The sequence below is a fragment of the Botryllus schlosseri genome, chromosome 16, assembly GCF_051294905.1.
Source record: "Botryllus schlosseri isolate E-star chromosome 16, Bs_hap1, whole genome shotgun sequence".
In the NCBI taxonomy this organism is placed as follows: Eukaryota; Metazoa; Chordata; class Ascidiacea; order Stolidobranchia; family Styelidae; genus Botryllus; species Botryllus schlosseri.
The window spans coordinates 20,264,464-20,285,144 of NC_137251.1; the positions used below are offsets into that span (position 1 = coordinate 20,264,464).

A 20,681-nucleotide genomic window follows, 5' to 3' on the forward strand; every position below is an offset into this window, starting at 1 on the left:
GATTGAGTTCCATTTTAGTTTCCAACTCTCAAATTGTTGACTTCTTTATATAAAAATTGAAATGAAATATCCACGAGAAAAACACGTAATGTTAGAAAATACAAAAAGTGTTACAATTGTGCCCAGTCTCCCCTACCTCGTGTCCGCTTGTGAGCAAGGTTTTTGATGCACGTCACGGGTACGCCATACATGCACATTATTCGCAAGGGGTAGGAAGTAGAGAGCTGGGGAACCCCTGATATATACAAGATTTATCTTTATCACGTACTTGTCGTTGAGGTACAGTTGCGGATTTCGCAATATGAAACGCTATAATGTTTATGGTGTCTTTAGGATGGTATTTATGATCTTGCCGATCTTACCATCGAGCGAGATAGTGTAATGGTGATGCGTCTGACTTCTTGATCGGAAGGTCGTGGGTTCAATTTCCGGCCGGTTCAGACAAAAGACTGGAACACTGGTATCCGCGGCTATTCTGCTAAGCTCTCAGCATTAATGGATAGCACGGAGGAGAAAATACGGTGCTGCAGACTAGATACCCTTGCTTAAAGGTCGTATCGCATCTCCACTGTCGAAGCATCTCGATGGTGCAGTCAAAAATAAATCTGAACTCTCTCTCTCCCTCTCTCTTCCGCAATGTAGGAATGAATTCAATAAAGTAGTAGTGTTTGATGGCTATATGTTAATGTTAATATTCATCTAAATTGCTATCTTCCTTATCGCGGATCATACGAAAAAAAAACAGATTCGCGGATTGCTTATCAAGTATTCCAATCTCATCCTCCAATTATGCGGGAGGCCAATTTCCAACATGTTTTTAGGAGTTTTGTTATTTTACTTGATAGAATCCGTTCAGCTCTGAATTTGTGCTTCAATGATTGGTTTTCTTGAAACACAGAAATTAATCGGCATTGGATGAAAATGATATATATATTCTATTCATATCAAGGTTTATCTAATGAGTAGACATACGTTATCTTATGTACAATTGTAATTTTAGAATGGGAAGAATTAAAGCCAACGATTGCCGAATTAAAAAGGAAAGAGCAAGCAGCATCAGCAGCAGGTTAAAATTTGAACAACTCTTGGCTATTAGCATCCTCATTTCTATTTATTACCTATTCTGAATATTTAAATAAAATCAAGCATTCTCGGCAATGATACCAATTCATGTTGATAAAAAGCGCTGGCCCTATTCGTGACCTCCGCATGTCGACGCTGCGTGCACTGTACATCAAGTCAAGTTATGCATAAAATCGAATTTAAATAGTCAAAGTCTAAAATCTCCCCGTCACGGTTGTTTGGCTGTTGTATTCATGTGCTTTCTAGACTACTATGACCATTTACGCCGGGCCAATTTTCTTCATTTATATTCCATAGCTGCCGACTATAGCACGGCACACTTATATGCTTTTATAAGAAATAGCTAACACGGATGAGATGGCGAGGAGGAGCCTAGCTAAACCTCCACACTTCATCTGGAGTCTTCATCCCGCAATTATTAAGCAGGTCACTTGAGTATAGATGACCTCCTTTTAGTCGTCAGCTAGATTTCTAGGAGTCTTAGGAGTCAATTGAAAATATGGCCGTGGACTGGGTGAAGTGATGACTTTTTATAGTTCTCAGCATTCAAAATTTCGCAGTGATGCTACTCATAATTTTTTCCGGTCCCTGAACCACATCGGCGAGTGTGGTGGTCAAACGCTACGAAGCGTAGCCAAGCAATTGCAGGTCCAAACATTGGATGAGGTCAGCGGAAGTGGAAAGAGTTTTCTTGAAACAGGGCCGCAATAGTACTTTGTCACTCCCCAGAGCACACATGTTTTACGGGGGAATCCCATCACTACCCTCTATGGGTACAATTCACAGTTAGCCTACACATACATTATTTCCGTAGTGAACCAAGTAACGTATTACGCCATCCACAAACGACACAGAGTACGTAACAGAGAACACAAGATATATGGCAGTGGTTCTCAACCGGGAGTCCGGATGCATTACAGAGGTGGTCAGTAACGAAGTACTTCTACTTTTTCGAAGTACTCAAGTAGTTTTCCTCTACTTCTGGTACTTACTCAAGTAGGTCTGATTTTCGCTACTTCTACTTCTACTTCATAATATTTTGTGATCTACTTACTTACTTCTCGCTATTTTCAGTTCGTCAAGTAGAAGTAGTTCAATGCTTCAATCAGGAAAATAGCCTTAGGAATTTCGGGGCTGTTTTCACGGAGTATCAACAGTTAGTTTTCATAAAAGTTGAGAAAAGCACAGAAATATTTCATCACAGTTTATATGGCTCATCATAACGTTTGAAACTGATGTTTCGCAATATAGCATTTACTTATCATATCGTAATCTAGCATGTACAATGTCCATTGTCCATGTCCATGTCCATGGCGTGTCCAAATCTGTAAAAGTGGACTCTGACTTTTCTGTGGTCTTAAAGATGTTTTAGCATACCTACTTTGAACTTTCTGGACTAAAGACATGAAATACATGTTCCGCTTTTAGAAGTAGTATTTATATTTCACTTTCAATTCCCAGCATCATATACTTAGAGTTCTAATTAATATCAGATCTTTTGTCTGGATAACATACATGTTGAAGTATAAAAGCCATTGTAGTAATGCCTTTAATTTCCGGAAATAAAGCTACAAAATACGGCATTTTTATGGTCCGCCATCTTTTTTATTAACGTTCACTAATCACGCAAAGTGTTTACACCGTATACTATACAACTTTTCTGTATTGCTCTTCGACTAAACTACGGGACTTATAATATGAAGGAGGGCGCTATACCATGATATTTTCTAAAACGTGCTGTTCCAGAAAACAGAGGATTAGTATCGCGTTTCCATATCAACGTTATCATTTTCATCCCATGATGCAGACAACTGCTTGTGCTGTCTAAAATTGGATACCTCCTGGTATGCATCAACATGAATCAAGCTCGGCACCTTTCCCATAGCTCAATTTGCAGCTTTTGACAATCCAAGTGAACGAAATAGGATCGTTTTCACAACTACTTACTTACTTGAGTAGATTTAAAGTGAGTAAATTCTACTTCTACTTGAGGTAGTTTTAGGTTGCTTATGGAAGAAATACTTCTACTCGTACTTGAGTCGATTTTTTTCATCGCTACTTCTACTTCTACTTGAGTAGCTTTCTTGACTACTTTGACCACCTCTGGATGCATATAGTTGGATTTAAGCACTAATGGATTTCAGCAAAATTCGCGGGATTTATCGCAGAGTGATTGTCAGCGAGACGTAATGTACGCATTCTTATTCACAATTAAAATATAGTTTTCGCGAAAAAATGTGGAATTTTACAATTACCAATATTTCTAATTTTTTTAAGTGGGAAACATCGTTTGGTTGTATTTACATCAATTATACAAAACCAGCCGATGCATTTGCTCCGTTACAGTATCATGGTGTAATTCCAAAAATCGCATCATTTTGACTGCATCGAAAAATGCTTATTGCGATTTTCTTCCTCTATGCAACTGAATTTTAATTTGGAAGTAATATCTAATTTTATCGATGTCAGGGTTGGCCAACTTTTTCGGCCAGAGGGACACATGAGATTTAAGAACCATAGCGAGGGCAACTGGAATGTTGATAACATTTATTTAGTCGTACGATGGGAGCGAACTGAATTAGGTAACATTGCACACAATACTTATATTACAATGCTCTAAAATTGATAACAATTATGTCAGGCAGCTGTGCGGTGTGCAGCATGCCCTAGTCGCGCAATGCACGAATTTTTTTCAAAGGTAATGATTGAATTATATCAGTGAATATATGTTATTAACATATATTCGGGGGCACATCAGTATACGACTGGGCTCATTTGACAAGGATAGGATTATTCGACGTTTAGACATGGTAATATCGACGGTTTTGGTGAACATGCCTCTATCATTTTGTGCAAATGTTTCGTCGTCGACGATCTCGCTGCGAGTGCACAAGCGAAACCGCATTTTGGACGAAACTTTATCTCCTAATTGCGAATATAGTTAGACCCAAGTCTCTAAATAACATGTATTTATAATTTTCAGAAGGGTGCTCCAATACTGAATGCAAGAAATCTAGTGACAATAAATCATGTGAAGTGCCGAGAAAAATTTCAATTCATATAAATATGCTACGAAATATTCTACTTTATGGTCATTTACGAAGATCTGCGATAAATGTGGCCGGCCCCTGGATACGCCAATGCGTCAAAACTTATGTTTTAGTAATCATCAAATTTCGCGGTCAGGCTAATCAAATTTTGGTTGGATTTGTAATTTTACCTGATGTTTTAAATAATTTCGAAAATTACCTCGCAGGTCACACAAAAGCTTCTCGCGGTCTAGAATTTGGCTTGCGTGCCACTGATTGGCCGCACCTGATCTGTATGGTTATTAACCACAGTGATTAGTGGTGCATGAAAATTCTGTTGAAAATCATTCGAAAGCAATTGTTTTCATGATAGAGAAGTTGGATTCGGAGTCGGGGTCGACGTCAGCGTCATTTTCACAAAATCCGACTCCAGTCAATATTCTTCCCACGACTCCGACTCCAGCCATTATAGTTTTCACGACTCCGACTCCATCAAGTGAAAATTAGCCAAACTCGCACTCCGACTCCACAGCCCTGGTACTAACTGCATAGTATTTTTATTAGTTATAGTTCTACTTGCTTATTATGAAAACTAAGTAGTTCTTGGTTGAGGTCAGGTTCGATTAGTGGATTTGATTATTGAGAAGTTACAGATCTAGATCCCGTTTCGAAGGTACTGCAGGAAATACTGTAGACCAGAGGTTGTCAACAGGGGGTCAGAGAAGCAATTTCAGGGGGTCCGCGAAGCCAATAAATTTGCACATTATTGATAACATGAATTATAATTTTTTAAGCTAGGGAAATCATAAGGCAGTATGCATCACACTGCTAAAACTTCAGGACTGACATTAACATCATGGCCGTCTGAGATAAAATATTCTATACTTCGCAATGTTTGCAAAACTTAATTGATTTGAAGGTGTCAATCTCAGTACATAAATGAACAGTCGCTAAAAAGATAAATTCGTTAATTTTTTTCCTAATCTGCACCGAAGGGATTGAAATATCTTTCCCCCGTTTTGAACATAATCACTATACCAGAAGAACTTTAAGATATTGGATGGAAATGAATAGAATAAGCATGATACGTTCAATAAAATCTGATTCTCAGTTCTCGTGCCAATTATATTGCGATCATAACCAAAGGTGTCGTCGTAAGCGTTACACGTTATTATTCTATTTGGCTCCACCAATGATAGCCTATATATCATTTCCTCGACCTATCCTTGTATCAACCGATTTTCGGCTCTCGTTCATATAAAATCGAATGCGCGGATTTTCAACACATGAATACGTATTTCAAGAGATGCAGCTACGAACGTAATCTTAATATAATGAAAGTCAACACAATTTTCACAGAGGGTATGATTCTATATTCATGAAAAGTTTGATGTTTGCTGTTTAGTGTTTATCACTCGCCTGCTGTCAATATTTGCACGAGGACAGATGACGGTTGTGCGAAAATTGAGCTAAATATATGACATAAAACTTATTTGGGGTTCCTGGGGTCCGTGACGTTCCAAATGGGGTCAGCGAAGACACAACGGCTGGGAACCAATTGTTATAAGGCATAGACTAGGGGTCAGCAACGCGATGCCAACGTGCCCCAGGTAGACCGCGAGGACCAGACGAGTTGCCCGCAAGTCTGTTCTAAAAATAGATCGAATAGCAGCATTTACCAATATTCGCCAGATTATTACCAGTGATATTTAAAATTTATAAATGGATTGATTTGACCATTCTTGTTTAAATCACACTAACACGTCACTTACAATGACAATACATATATATATATAAACACTAAAAATGATGATATCAAATATCCTCTATTACAATTAGCACTATACCAAGATTAGGGTTGTCCAGAATTGACTGAATTTCCCTAAAATTAGAGTGCCGCTATTTCACTTGGCCTTCTAAAATGCCTTATATGTAGGGTAACCATATTTTTGAAATTTGAAAAGAGGACACTTTTTCAAAATGTTCATACTTGCAATACCGGAGGAAAATCCTGAAAGTGGTAAATTTTATGCAGTTTTTGGTCGGTTTACTAAATAAAAGGTCTATTTTTCGGCTCAGCTCCCAAAATACAGTTTTTCTTTCAAATTATCCGTTCGTTGACTAATCAAAAGATCAACTTTCCGGATCAGCTCCGGAAATAGCCGCCGGAGCGTTACTTCGGTGCTCATTTACTGTATCTCGGCCGAATTTTGGGCTATATTTAACCAGAATTCTCAAAAAAGAGGTCAAAATCTCCAAAAAGAGGACATTTGGGTGTCCTCCGAGGGCACTTTCAAAAAAGTAAAAAAGAGGACAAACCTCCTAAAAGAGGACGTATGGTAACCCTACTTATAAATCAGGTTGTAAGCAGATGTTGTGGTTTGGAATGATGCAAAACCTTATTGTGTATGAGTTAAGGACACCATTTTCATATTACATACTTCCTTGGAAATCCATAAACTTACCTAAAACTGATCACGATTTTGCACAATTCACCATGTAAAAGAATACAACTATAAATGCGCCATCCAATCACCCAACGACATTGTAAATATCCCAATATTCAATGAAGCGTAAGAACATAATGAGGAAATGGATAACGAAACGTGTAATCATTGCAGGTTTTCACAACTTTCTCTACTCATCCTGGCGACGAGTGAGGCAGTGCCTTACTTGCCTCAACTGACCGCATGTCACTGATGTATAGCCAGAACTTCATAGCCGACAACTATCTCATCAACAACCTTAACCTTCCATGCCATCAAACTATCCGCTGCGACTTCTAGCATTCTTGTTGGTCTTCCTAATATTTTGAGATATCACAATAAGGGAGGGGATGCGAAAATGTTCACTATCATAATGGAGGGCATGTCTAAAAAGTTTGATAACCAATGGTCCGAGCGTTTCAACTGACACTCATCGGGGGCGACCGTCAGTAAATACGGAGATTGCAATTTGAAATAAGAGATGATGTATACAATAAACTACGATAAAACTCGAGCAACCGATTCTCTATCGACAAAAGAACTGGCTCTATTCTATCCGTGTATAGGCTATCATTAATGTTGCGTATATGACTATATATCAGTGCTTTTCAACCTTTTTGAGCTTCATTCACACTAATTTTGTAAAATAAATTTCATTCGCACAAACTAACCGAATATTGATATACAAAAAGAAGATGAAAATACAGCATTTATTTGCTCAGATGTGCAACAAATTGGCTACAATGTATCTTAAGCTATCAAGTGTCTCATGAAAAATGCTACTATTTTTGCTCGTTTTGATATCAGCTATTTCACTAAAACCCTTCTACTAGTTAACTAGTGCTTGGATGGTTAGGTCTTAAAGCAGGGGTCACCAACACGCGGGTCGCATGAGGCCCGCGATGTCATATTTTGCGGCCCGGGATCTATCTTCAGAAGAACGCCCAGTACTGAAATTCATTTCTGTTTAAAAATATTGTCGACGTTGTTCAAAATGTGCTATTCTCCCTTTAGAAACGCGAAACCCCCTCCTTAAACGTGAAACCCCATCCTTTTGAAATGGCCCTTCAGACCCTAATACTCGGTTGAAATTCAATAAGTCGTATTATCAGTGTTGCGCGCGGCCAAATAACGAAAGGCATGATACCAATTAGCGAGATTCGTCATTGCGCATTGCACTACAAATGTAACGTGACACGAGTGACACGATCTCCCGCTGAGATGATTGCGAAATCAGGTCATTTATTGCCGCGCACTCGGCAATCGTTGCTAGCCTGATTTATCGCGTCTCCAACAAGTCCAGTTCCGCTGGCTTGAATAATCGCATCTGCAATTGGCCCTGTGTGCACGATATCATCGCTGGTCTACACAATCGCATCTGCATTGGCTTGATGCGCACGATATCATCGCTGGCCTGCACAATCGCATCTGCAATAGGCCTAGTATACGAAAGATATCGCTAGCCTAACTACCGCGTCTTGGCCTACCATACTTTGGCTGAGGCTACGTAAGACGCATTGGTCAGCGCGCGTATTTTATTGTTCCATGCCTTGATAAGCGCGGGTATTCAATTGTTCACGACAGATCAGGGAGTCGCTAATTAACAGCCCTTTCGGACTCGTCGACAAGCTTATCATACGCGTATAATCGTCAACACGAGGATGTTGTATAATCGTTATTTACGCATGTACTTAACCCTAATGAATTGATGCTATAGTACCAGGGCCGTAACTGCCGCACCCCAAACCCAATTTATGCAATATTTTCAAAAATATTTCGCGCTAGGCGCGATTTCAAGTCGCCAAATATCTTGCTTATTGGGTGCTCTTCCCCCAAGAAAAAATACGCAAGATTTATAGAAATGGGCACATCGGCGTTGGCCACTACCGCGGCTCGAAGCACAAAGACATATAACGTTTTAGGCCATGAAACATGCGACTCCAAGAAGTGTGCCAGAACGATCGCAGCGAGACAAACACACAAGACAAACACCATCCTGCAGGAAAAAATTATATGCCAGTGAAGAAATACCAATCCGAAACCGTGTGATCTTTCAGTCTAGTACGTTTGAGCGATTCTATATTTTTGATATAGCAGACAGGAGGTCATGAAATAACATCATGTAACGAAGTCATACCAACGGGTCCGGCCGCCCGAAGATGTTCAATCATTATTTACGGACTGTACAGTTTCAAAGACACCTCACTCAGCTCTACCGGTAAAACTCATTACGTGAGCAGAGAGGACAAGACATTGATAGCAATATATATGCAATTCCCGATCTTATTGACCGATTTTATCATGAAATATCGAAAATTTTCGCGCTTGGCGCTGGCTCACTGAAGTTCGGTTTATCACCATATGGGGGCCCAGGACCAACGTTTTGGGGGGGGGGGGCTGACGAAGTGCTGTTACGGCCCTGTATATTACTAAATTCGGTAAAAATCGAACCCGCCCTTTTATTTCAACCACCCTCCCCTTTTTTCGGCTTGCTACGCCGAACAGATAGATAGTCCTGGCACCGTGTCGACCCAAAATTATACCCTTTGCGGTCTATACTTTAATAACCCCTGAAAGGGTAAAATTTGCGTTACTGTAACTTGCAAATGGCAGTCTGTAATAATAGTATTTACTACTGTCCTCTTGCCTATAGCACTAATCAAACAGGTATTACGGAAGTATTGATGATTGTTTAGCGAAAGTAAGCAGAAAGTGAATTAACGTCATTTTCCCAGCCTCAGACGGGCTGCTATATGTCTATCACTACACCAGCTTCCAAACCAGGCTTTTGGTTACGTAATAATTATAGTGCGAAAATATCGATTCACTACGGCTTGTGAGAGCTACAACTAGTGGTGCGTCGTAAGTTAAACAAGTTTTTACAATTGCGTCGCAACAACTAAAGTTACACAGCCCTTGAATTTCGTATGTTTATTTGATAAGCAATTATTATTCACGATTTTCATTCGCACTAATCCGGGATTTTCATTCGCACCGTTCGCACCACCTTCGTCATTCGCACTCATCCGGGATTTTCATTCGCACCGTTCGCACCATGTTCGTCATTCGCACTGCAAATTTTTTCATTCGCACGAGTGCGAACCGTCACACAGGTTGAAAAGCACTGCTATATATTATAGACAATTTGTATTGCGCTAATTGCATTCGTGCCTACCGGTCTCGAGTTGTGAATTCACTCATGGTTGTTTCGATCCCATTCTTACGTCATGCCTTCTATTTCATCTTTGAATTCCGAATTGCAACCTGCGCAATCACTGACGGCCGTTGCCGATTAGTGTCAGTTGAAAAGATTACAGTGATTGAATTGCAAACATGAATCTTGCAAAAATTGCAAAGTTGCAAAAATACATAGGCCTATACATAAAATCAGACGATAGAAAGGATCGTATTTGCGATATTGAGCTTGATTCACTGTGGCATAATAGATGATATTGTGGTGCTACTGATTTTAATCCCTTCCGATTGCACCGATGATCTTTGTGATGATATTGCCAATCAAGAGGTTGACCATTCCCTTCATTGCAGAAGAGGACTGCAGAAGACGAGGACTACTTCATTCTGGCAAATGTTTCACAATTCCTCACGTGTCATCATCAAATGATGTGACGTATGATCAAGCAGTTGCAGAATGCGCAAAGCACGGAGCTCTATTAGCTGAAATTCACAATCGAGCTCAAAAAACTGATCTGTTCAATTTCGCTCGAACGAAGATACCATCTGGTCAACCCTACTACCAAGTATGGTTGGGAATGGAATACAAACACTCGGTAGTTGCATAAAGTTCTACCTATATAGACTATATATGCAGTCATAAAGTGTTCCGACAATGTCGGTACCTTCAATCCACGAGTTACTGCAATTTTTAAATCCAGTTAAATCGGCGGTTCTTAACCTTTTCCCTCCAATGCCCCCTTTAAAAAATTACCTGGGTCTGGCGCGCCCCCCCCCTATTTCCCAAGATTGTAGTAAAAACAGGGAGTAAGTGCTCGAAGTTCGGTTTCAGGTTGGGAAGCTCGATTTAATGATACCTCATTTTCGACTTTAATATAGATTCTAGTGTGTTGTGGAGGTTCCAATATCTTCCCACTATATCGAAAATCCTGATAGGACGGTCCACAAATAACAGCATGCAACGATGTGACTGATAACAATTGGTCCGCACGAAGATCCATCACCATTTCCGAAAACACCCGTTCCGTCCAGTCTATCGGTGAATCTGATCACATGGGATGAGAAAGAATAGATATATGACAGGAATCTGTGAAACTACTAATATAGATGACGAAATTCCTTCGTGAATGTGACCGACCGTTACAAATTATTTTCGTTACCGTTCGACCGTTAGCGATCCCAGTAACTGTTCATAACATGATCGCTCTCGATTTTGGTGCGTATAATAATCCGATATGAATACAAATATTAGTCCAGAATTCACCGGTAATGGGCAAGTACAGTGTCATATGGATATTTGGCGTCAACTTGGAGTATTACGACTATGCCCAGGAATGCGACAGTAGGCCGTATAGCTATGACCCAACCGCAAGGAACACATCACCGAACAGGCTGTTTTTAGCACTGAAATGCAAAATTTTAAATCACAGATTTTATAATAATCTTGACCTGAGTAGTATAGTAGATCTCTGGCATGCGGCCATCGTGTCTTATGGGTGCGACGGTGATGTGCCAGAAGACCCGGGGTCGTGATGGTACGTACACTTTTAGACCCCCAATGTGGTGATGATGTGCCATGTGTTCTTATGGGCGGGGTGGCGGACTCGTACTTTCAGATGCAGGTAGGGTGATGATGTGCCTGCGCGACGGTGATACCACAATTTCAGGTATAGGTCGTGGTGATGAACTGTCATGGAGTCTTGTGTGGTAGTGGACTAACGTTGATGTATAGGCTGTGGCGGTGAGGTGGTGTTGAATATGCATCAAGTTTAGTAAACAGTCACGTGATTGGTCCTTGCGTAATATGTATATCCCAGATTATTATATATGACTGATTCGAGTTAATCCTAACGTTTACGATGATTGTAGCACCAGTATATCCTTATTCTTATGGGAGCGGTCAAATGCTAACGTTTTCTGGTAAAGACTTATGCGTATTCAAATAGGTGTAAAATAGTTTGCTAAATCTCTCATGGTTTGGTGTTGCAGAGGCAAGAATCATTCGCAAGTTAATATTTTGGTAATTAGTTTGTCACAGAACCGTCGAAAACGGTGATTCGAAAAACAACAACAGATGCGTGTGCTGAGGTTTTCACTCAAATGCTGACCGATTGACGAAGCATATGCTTGGTAATCGTCATAGCAGTCTGTTTTGGCAGCCAATTTGCACTGACGTGTGAGCTCCGTGCGAGTATTTGCGCATGTTTTTGACCGAATCAATTTTGGGATATGCTGCTTAATACGCTCAAACAATCTTTGAGATGTACGTCCTACATACCTACTATCACAGTGACACTTGTATAGGTAAACAACATTACTTGCAATAAAGGCAGGAAGTACATCTTTTCGAGAGTTGGGCAACATGGGTTTCGTTGTGTACACCACATGCGTGTTTACGCTGTAATAACAACGGTGAACAGCCGATTTAATGAGTTTTTCAAATCGGTTGGACACGTTACCTAGCCAAGGTAAGTGTAAAAATGCCGGGCATTTTTTTGGTCCGTATTTGGGAGCTATATCCGATTTTTTCAAAACCCTGGAGATGGAGCATTTTAATATCTGATCTGGATAGCCATTTTTGGACAGAATCAAGTGGATATCATCCAATTCACGTGACAGTTTTTCCGGTGAACAAATGCGCAAGGCCCGATTGACAAGAGATGAAATAAGGTTTAATTTACGCCGCTTCGGGCGGATTACAGCATGAAAATGGAATCTGTTCTCCATGATTCGTCCAAGTTCACCAACCTGGGTCCTGCCGATGTGAACGACAACACGCGCAAGTTAGAAATGAAGTCATTATGCTGACTATACTCAGTTTCGGGTTAAAGTCTTGTTAAACCCACTATTTAACTCTGTTTGATGATATCCGATGTTTCGCATTTACATTATACTAATTTCCCTCACTTTTACCAGTTTCTGGTCGAATTTTCGAGTACCAGCACCAATAGACGAAATCTCAATAGCGTGGTTACTTCACTATTCTTTGAAATTATAATGGAATGTCGGTCTTGGGCGTCTGAGTCTCGAGTCATATGACTTCGTCGGTGAATTAGGATTACATCAAACCTATGAATCTGTAACTGTGTCGTTCGACTAACCGAGTTGTATTCACAATTCGCTATCGTGTTCGTTTAGTGATGTGTAAACAGTAAACACCCATACGACAAACAGCCAATTCCGAAATATTGCGTTGTTCTTAATATCTATCGTCAATCGAAGTACATTTGTTTCGAATTTGTAACAATCGAATTTTCTACGATACGCGGAATTTTGAAAAACTTATGTCTAGGAGAATGGTTGCACATCACGAAAAATTACATAGCACTCATATTGATACTTCTACTTTACCGATTAGTATTTTGTTCGTCAGTCTAGATTTTCAAACGAGGAAAATTTATTACTTGAGGTACTATACGCTTACTACATTCAGATGTAAGCTCCTCCGTGTTTCAAAACCGCAATGAACAATGATAAAAAGTATGCGATCAAACATCTCAAGTTTTGCCTTTGTAGGATACGAATTATTAAGGGATCGCCAGACAGGACGCCTATTGCCGAAAACCTAGCCTAAAGCCGAAGCGCATCGGTTTCCGGCTATCGGCAGGCTTTCGGCAGGCTTTCGGCTTTCCGCTTCATTGGTGTGTATCGGACCGCGTTTTCGCGGGCCGATCAAAATATTGTTGCGATCAAAACATTGTTGACTGGCTGGAAAGGAAATGGACGTGGAAGGAGCATTGGAAATGGACGTGGAGTTGGAGGATGGTGATATTGAGTCCTTGTTGGCAGTGTTGCTCGTGCAGCAAAATATCTGCTCGGCATTGGCTCTGCTAGTTTCGTCTGAAAGGTATGATTTGGTGATCCGGCAAATTCGTGTACTGTACCATACATGTTCAGTTCAAGCATATGGGATACATTACAGGGAATGGGTTCGCCCAATTTTCCGAAACAGAGACGAAATGGGGGAGTACAACTTAGTTAGAGAAATGCACAACGATCCGGAAATGTTTCATGAATATTTTCGCATGGATTTTAACACCTTCTATGAGCTGCTGGAAAAACTGAAGCCAGAAATAACAAAGCAGGATACCAATTGGAGAAAAGCTATTCCGGCTGACATAAGACTGGCAATTGCACTGAGGTAAAGTTTGAAATTTGAAATATTTTAAGAATCCGTCATCAGGATTAGTAAATCTTGCTTTAGGTACTTAGCAACTGGGGATTCTCGAAAGTCAATTTCCAAGAGTTTTCGTGTTGGACATTCAACAGTTGGAGTGATAATTGAGGAGACATGTGAGGCGATATGGACCATACTAATGCCTGAGGTTTTAAAGTCACCAGCGTCACCAGAGGAGTGGCAAAGAATATCAAAGGGATTCCAGGAGAAGTGGGATTTTCCAATGTGCCTTGGTGCCATCGATGGAAAACATATTAGCATTGAGGCCCCTGCCAAGTCGGGATCAGAATTTTATAACTACAAGGGAAATTTTAGTATTGTGCTTCTCGCTGCATGTGACTCACAGCTTTGCTTCACTCTGGTAGACATAGGTGATTCGGGGAGACATAGTGATGGTGGGGTAATTTCGAATTCTACCTTCGGAAATAAGTTCATTAATGGTCAACTAAATGTGCCTGATGATGGCTGCCTACCTGGGACAGATGTACGTGTTCCCTACGTCATGGTTGGAGATGCGGCATTTCCATTACGCAGGAATCTGATGGGACCCTATCCCGGCAAACAATTGCCATCACACAAATCAATTTTCAATTACCGATTATCACGTGCACGGCGTGTCATTGAAAACGCATTTGGCGTGATGGCAGCACGGTGGAGAGTGTTCCGGGGCACCATTACTGCCGAACCGAAACTTGCCACTGACATTACCAAAGCTGCATGTTGTTTGCGCAACTTCTTGCAGTTTAGATCCTCGTGCACACTCTCAAACCTTGGCATCGCACCATCCACGTCCAGTGATTTTGGAGGCCCTACAACCACTTCTCAAACCGAGACCACTCCTCGAACTGGGAGGCTGGGGTCCAATATGTACAGCAACGAAGCAAAGGAGGTCAGGGAGAAATTTACCAATTACTTTATGAGCAATATTGGCAGAGTTGCGTGGCAAGAAGCAGTGGTAAATCGCATGTGAGCTCGTCGTCTCTGGTGGACCACAGATCTCCTCTGGATATTCTGGTACCATAAATCTGCTTTTGAATATATTGCTAGACGAAATGACATTGTCCTGATGTACATTTAATTGTAAACCACTGTTCCAAACCATTCATATTCTTTCATACACGTTATTGGAACAGTTTTTATTAAAGAAAATATGAAAATTGCTTGTGTGAACATAGTTTGAAAGCAATGTGTAACGAAGTACAGTATTTCACAGATCAAGTACGAGTACTAGGGGCAAGTTAATGAATTCATATTGGAACAGTTTTTGCTGAAGAAGATATGAAAATTGCTTGTGTGAACATAGTTTGAAAGCAATGTGTAACGAAGTACAGTATTTCACAGATCAAGTACGAGTACTAGGGGCAAGTTAATGCATTCATATTGGAACAGTTTTTACTGAAGAAGATATGAAAATTGCTTGTGCGAACATAGTTTGAAAGAAATGTGTAACGAAGTACAGTATATCACAGATCAAGAACGAGTACTAGGGGCAAGTTAATGCATTCATATTGGAACAGTTTTTACTGAAGACGATATGAAAATTGCTTGTGTGAACATAGTTTGAAAGCAATGTGTAACGAAGTACAGTATTTCACAGATCAAGAACGAGTACTAGGGGCAAGTTAATGCATTCATATTGGAACAGTTTTTACTGAAGACGATATGAAAATTGCTTGTGTGAACATAGTTTGAAAGCAATGTGTAACGAAGTACAGTATTTCACAGATCAAGTACGAGTACTAGGGGCAAGTTAATGCATTCATATTGGAACAGTTTTTGCTGAAGAAGATATGAAAATTGCTTGTGTGAACATAGTTTGAAAGCAATGTGTAACGAAGTACAGTATTTCACAGATCAAGAACGAGTACTAGGGGCAAGTTAATGCATTCATATTGGAACAGTTTTTACTGAAGAAGATATGAAAATTGCTTGTGTGAACATAGTTTGAAAGCAATGTGTAACGAAGTACAGCATTTCACAGATCAAGTACGAGTACTAGGGGCAAGTTAATGCATTCATATTGGAACAGTTTTTGCTGAAGAAGATATGAAAATTGCTTGTGTGAACATAGTTTGAAAGCAATGTGTAACGAAGTACAGTATTTCACAGATCAAGAACGAGTACTAGGGGCAAGTTAATGCACTCATATTGGAACAGTTTTTACTGAAGAAGATATGAAAATTGCTTGTGTGAACATAGTTTGAAAGCAATGTGTAACGAAGTACAGTATTTCACAGATCAAGTACGAGTACTAGGGGCAAGTTAATGCATTCATATTGGAACAGTTTTTGCTGAAGAAGATATGAAAATTGCTTGTGTGAACATAGTTTGAAAGCAATGTGTAACGAAGTACAGTATTTCACAGATCAAGTACGAGTACTAGGGGCAAGTTAATGCATTCATATTGGAACAGTTTTTGCTGAAGAAGATGTGAAAATTGCTTGTGTGAACATAGTTTGAAAGCAATGTGTAACGAAGTACAGTATTTCACAGATCAAGTACGAGTACTAGGGGCAAGTTAATGCATCCATATTGGAACAGTTTTTGCTGAAGAAGATGTGAAAATTGCTTGTGTGAACATAGTTTGAAAGCAATGTGTAACGAAGTACAGTATTTCACAGATCAAGAACGAGTACTAGGGGCAAGTTAATGCATTCATATTGGAACAGTTTTTGCTGAAGAAGATATGAAAATTGCTTGTGCGAACATAGTTTGAAAGAAATGTGTAACGAAGTACAGTATTTCACAGATCAAGTACGAGTACTAGGGGCAAGTTAATGCATTCATATTGGAACAGTTTTTGCTGAAGAAGATATGAAAATTGCTTGTGCGAACATAGTTTGAAAGAAATGTGTAACGAAGTACAGTATTTCACAGATCAAGAACGAGTACTAGGGGCAAGTTAATGCATTCATATTGGAACAGTTTTTACTGAAGAAGATATGAAAATTGCTTGTGTGAACATAGTTTGAAAGCAATGTGTAACGAAGTACAGTATTTCACAGATCAAGTACGAGTACTAGGGGCAAGTTAATGCATTCATATTGGAACAGTTTTTGCTGAAGAAGATATGAAAATTGCTTGTGTGAACATAGTTTGAAAGAAATGTGTAACGAAGTACAGTATTTCACAGATCAAGAACGAGTACTAGGGGCAAGTTAATGCATTCATATTGGAACAGTTTTTACTGAAGAAGATATGAAAATTGCTTGTGCGAACATAGTTTGAAAGAAATGTGTAACGAAGTACAGTATTTCACAGATCAAGAACGAGTACTAGGGGCAAGTTAATACATCCATATTGGAACAGTTTTTGCTGAAGAAGATGTGAAAATTGCTTGTGTGAACATAGTTTGAAAGCAATGTGTAACGAAGTACAGTATTTCACAGATCAAGAACGAGTACTAGGGGCAAGTTAATGCATTCATATTGGAACAGTTTTTGCTGAAGAAGATATGAAAATTGCTTGTGCGAACATAGTTTGAAAGAAATGTGTAACGAAGTACAGTATTTCACAGATCAAGAACGAGTACTAGGGGCAAGTTAATGCATTCATATTGGAACAGTTTTTGCTGAAGAAGATGTGAAAATTGCTTGTGTGAACAACTGAACATAGTTTGAAAGCAATGTGTAACGAAGTACAGTATTTCACAGATCAAGTACGAGTACTAGGGGCAAGTTAATGCATTCATATTGGAACAGTTTTTGCTGAAGAAGATATGAAAATTGCTTGTGCGAACATAGTTTGAAAGAAATGTGTAACGAAGTACAGTATTTCACAGATCAAGTACGAGTACTAGGGGCAAGTTAATGCATTCATATTGGAACAGTTTTTGCTGAAGAAGATATGAAAATTGCTTGTGCGAACATAGTTTGAAAGCAATGTGTAACGAAGTACAGTATTTCACAGATCAAGAACGAGTACTAGGGGCAAGTTAATGCATTCATATTGGAACAGTTTTTGCTGAAGAAGATGTGAAAATTGCTTGTGTGAACAACTGAACATAGTTTGAAAGCAATGTGTAACGAAGTACAGTATTTCACAGATCAAGTACGAGTACTAGGGGCAAGTTAATGCATTCATATTGGAACAGTTTTTGCTGAAGAAGATATGAAAATTGCTTGTGTGAACATAGTTTGAAAGCAATGTGTAACGAAGTACAGTATTTCACAGATCAAGTACGAGTACTAGGGGCAAGTTAATGCATTCATATTGGAACAGTTTTTGCTGAAGAAGATATGAAAATTGCTTGTGTGAACATAGTTTGAAAGCAATGTGTAACGAAGTACAGTATTTCACAGATCAAGTACGAGTACTAGGGGCAAGTTAATGCATTCATATTGGAACAGTTTTTGCTGAAGAAGATATGAAAATTGCTTGTGCGAACATAGTTTGAAAGCAATGTGTAACGAAGTACAGTATTTCACAGATCAAGAACGAGTACTAGGGGCAAGTTAATGCATTCATATTGGAACAGTTTTTGCTGAAGAAGATGTGAAAATTGCTTGTGTGAACAACTGAACATAGTTTGAAAGCAATGTGTAACGAAGTACAGTATTTCACAGATCAAGTACGAGTACTAGGGGCAAGTTAATGCATTCATATTGGAACAGTTTTTGCTGAAGAAGATATGAAAATTGCTTGTGTGAACATAGTTTGAAAGCAATGTGTAACGAAGTACAGTATTTCACAGATCAAGTACGAGTACTAGGGGCAAGTTAATGCATTCATATTGGAACAGTTTTTACTGAAGACGATATGAAAATTGCTTGTGTGAACATAGTTTGAAAGCAATGTGTAACGAAGTACAGTATTTCACAGATCAAGTACGAGTACTAGGGGCAAGTTAATGCATTCATATTGGAACAGTTTTTGCTGAAGAAGATATGAAAATTGCTTGTGCGAACATAGTTTGAAAGAAATGTGTAACGAAGTACAGTATTTCACAGATCAAGTACGAGTACTAGGGGCAAGTTAATGCATTCATATTGGAACAGTTTTTGCTGAAGAAGATATGAAAATTGCTTGTGTGAACATAGTTTGAAAGCAATGTGTAACGAAGTACAGTATTTCACAGATCAAGTACGAGTACTAGGGGCAAGTTAATGCATTCATATTGGAACAGTTTTTGCTGAAGAAGATATGAAAATTGCTTGTGTGAACATAGTTTGAAAGCAATGTGTAACGAAGTACAGTATTTCACAGATCAAGTACGAGTACTAGGGGCAAGTTAATGCATTCATATTGGAACAGTTTTTGCTGAAGAAGATATGAAAATTGCTTGTGCGAACATAGTTTGAAAGAAATGTGTAACGAAGTACAGTATTTCACAGATCAAGAACGAGTACTAGGGGCAAGTTAATGCATTCATATTGGAACAGTTTTTGCTGAAGAAGATATGAAAATTGCTTGTGCGAACATAGTTTGAAAGAAATGTGTAACGAAGTACAGTATTTCACAGATCAAGTACGAGTACTAGGGGCAAGTTAATGCATTCATATTGGAACAGTTTTTGCTGAAGAAGATATGAAAATTGCTTGTGTGAACATAGTTTGAAAGCAATGTGTAACGAAGTACAGTATTTCACAGATCAAGTACGAGTACTAGGGGCAAGTTAATGCATTCATATTGGAACAGTTTTTGCTGAAGAAGATATGAAAATTGCTTGTGTGAACATAGTTTGAAAGCAATGTGTAACGAAGTACAGTATTTCACAGATCAAGTACGAGTACTAGGGGCAAGTTAATGCATTCATATTGGAACAGTTTTTGCTGAAGAAAATATGAAAATTGCTTGTGCGAACATAGTTTGAAAGAAATGTGTAACGAAGTACAGTATTTCACAGATCAAGTACGAGTACTAGGGGCAAGTTAATGCATTCATATTGGAACAGTTTTTGCTGAAGAAGATATGAAAATTGCTTGTGTGAACATAGTTTGAAAGCAATGTGTAACGAAGTACAGTATTTCACAGACCAAGTACGAGTACTAGGGGCAAGTTAATGCATTCATATTGGAACAGTTTTTGCTGAAGAAGATATGAAAATTGCTTGTGTGAACATAGTTTGAAAGCAATGTGTAACGAAGTACAGTATTTCACAGACCAAGTACGAGTACTAGGGGCAAGTTAATGCATTCATATTGGAACAGTTTTTGCTGAAGAAGATATGAAAATTGCTTGTGTGAACATAGTTTGAAAGCAATGTGTAACGAAGTACAGTATTTCACAGATCAAGAACGAGTACTAGGGGCAAGTTAATGCATTCATATTGGAACAGTTTTTACTGAAGAAGATATGAAAATTGCTTGTGTGAACATAGTTTGAAAGCAATGTGTAACGAAGTACAGTATTTCACAGATCAAGTACGAGTACTAGGGGCAAGTTAATGCATTCATATTGGAACAGTTTTTGCTGAAGAAGATATGAAAATTGCTTGTGTGAACATAGTTTGAAAGCAATGTGTAACGAAGTACAGTATTTCACAGATCAAGAACGAGTACTAGGGGCAAGTTAATGCATTCATATTGGAACAGTTTTCACTGAAGAAGATATGGAAATTGCTTGTGTGAACATAGTTTGAAAGCAATGTGTAACGAAGTACAGTATTTCACAGATCAAGAACGAGTACTAGGGGCAAGTTAATGCATTCATATTGGAACAGTTTTTGCTGAAGAAGATATGAAAATTGCTTGTGCGAACATAGTTTGAAAGAAA

General features: G+C 39.1%; 1 long non-coding RNA gene across 1 annotated transcript in view; it reads left to right on the forward strand.

The window, feature by feature from the left end:
• The first annotated feature begins 985 nt into the window (after positions 1-985).
• Positions 986-20,681, forward strand: part of LOC145459405 (uncharacterized) — a 49,475-nt gene continuing 29,779 nt past the window's right edge. Inside the window, exons 1-2 of the long non-coding RNA XR_013921395.1 lie at positions 986-1,066; positions 10,145-10,386. This is a non-coding gene — a long non-coding RNA (uncharacterized LOC145459405). The remainder of the gene's footprint in view (positions 1,067-10,144; positions 10,387-20,681) is intronic.